Here is a 1,982-nt window from a genome sequence, read left to right as displayed (position 1 = left end):
AATTAATTAATTTAAAAATGTCAAGTTAACTAATCTTAGCCATGTGGTATTGATAAGCTATAGTATTAATGCAAAGTCTATTTAAAAATCAAGAATCAATATTTGATAAAATGAATGATTGGATGATTATTATAGATTGATAGCTAGAAGCATTTACTACTATTTGATGTGTTGTCATAACAGTTGATATTTGTGGATTATCTTGATTTAATTTAGACTAATTATATTGATACGTGTGTCTATTTTGGTATAGAATTTCCAGAAGTTCAATTTAATTATCAATAATTATTTGGCGAATATAAGGGATTTAATCTCCATAGAATATTCTAGAATACCTAATCAAAATTAATCAAAATCAAAGACTGAGATTTATTTTCATAGTTATGGAATTTTATCCTTTTAATTAAATTAATTAATTTAAAAATGTCATATGAACAAATTTTTGGCCATGTCCTATTGATAACTTATAGTATTTATACAAAGTCTACTTAAAAATAAGAATTAATATTTGATAAAATGAATGACTCGAGATGAATATTATTATAGATTGATAACTATAAGCATTTACTACTCATTTAATTTTTAGCCATATTTCAAATTTAAGCGGAAAACCCTAAGATTTTGAGTGATAAAAATTTATAATAATGTTAGAATCCATTTTTACCAACAAAACAAACAAAAAACAATTCATGAGATTTTTTTACCATGCACCACCTTAACCTAAACCTAATTTATATGATATAACTAAGCTAATTATAACCAGAAATATAACAAATTAAGGAAAGATTCATATTTGCAGAGCAGTGTCCAGTGATCAATGGGGAAACAGCGAGTTGTCTGGTTGTTGAGTTATTGATGGTCCCAGTCTCTGCATTTATGTCAGTCATGTCCATGACTAATGGGTGCCGGTGGGGTACGGTGGCGTATCAACCTTTGGTTTACATCGCTCAACTTTCTTCCACCGGCATGATTACGCGTCTCAGTATTATATTTTTGTTGGCTGGTGACAGATTTTCATGACCAAACAGAACTGTCCAGCTTGCATTTGATTCTCCATTCTATTTATATAACGAAGATATCTCTGTTTTACACAGGAGAATTCATCTTTGCACCTGCGTTTGTACTGTTAATTCACAGTTCGCAGCCGGTATAATAGCGATGGGAAGGAGGACCAAGGGGAACGGGATAATGCAACTTCTTCTCCTCCGGCAGCTAGTGAGGAAGTGCCAAGGGATGGTCAATGCCCGAAGAACCTTACCGGTAAAGAGAGGGCGTTACATGAACTTAGATTCGGAGCATGCAGAAGATAAGCAGAATATTGAGTGGGACGTTCCGAAGGGTCACTTTCCGGTCTATGTTGGAAGTGAGCGCAGGCGATTCATCATACCCACTTCGTATCTCAACCACCCTCTCTTCCGTTCGCTGCTCCGGAAGGCTGAGGAGGAATTTGGATTCGATCACCAGCAGGGTCTAATAATTCCCTGCCAAGAAGATGCATTTGTGCATCTCACTTCATTGATAGCGGGAAAGAATGCTGAGCCTGCCGCTGTATTTCACCTCGATCTCGACCAGGAATGGCTGAATATTGAATGAATGAATCTATTGGAAGCTCTACGGATGGCCTGACGAATATTAACAGGTAGTGATAAGCTTGACCTCTGTGATAGAAAAATGTCAGAGCATCTATCAGTGCAAAGAACCTTATCTTCTGTAATTTGTTAACAGAAGTCCGAGAGATGAAGTATTTAACACACCACAAGTTCTTTTGGAGCAAACAAATGAAGTCTAAGGTGCTCCATCTTCCAGATATGTGAAAAATCAAAAGTTCCACTTTGTTTTTTTGGGGTCAAAGTTCCACTTTGTTTATATTCATTGAATTTAATAAATGTTTAAGATTTATTTTACAGCGTCGTACGAGGGAGAGGTGTGATTCCATGGTTCAGTGTAGAATTTAGACATGTTACTTTTAAAATTAAAATTAA

General features: G+C 34.9%; 1 pseudogene; it reads left to right on the top strand.

Annotated features, from left to right (window-relative positions):
- Nucleotides 1–1,158: 1,158 nt before the first annotated feature.
- Nucleotides 1,159–1,593, top strand: LOC149212770 (protein SMALL AUXIN UP-REGULATED RNA 12 pseudogene; annotated as a pseudogene).
- Nucleotides 1,594–1,982: the final 389 nt, after the last annotated feature.

The sequence above is a fragment of the Pinus tabuliformis genome, chromosome 1_1 (assembly GCF_031772625.1).
Source record: "Pinus tabuliformis cultivar Carrire ecotype Pingquan chromosome 1_1, CPIR1, whole genome shotgun sequence".
Classification (NCBI taxonomy): Eukaryota; Viridiplantae; Streptophyta; class Pinopsida; order Pinales; family Pinaceae; genus Pinus; species Pinus tabuliformis.
This window is presented reverse-complemented; position numbering and strand designations above follow the sequence as displayed.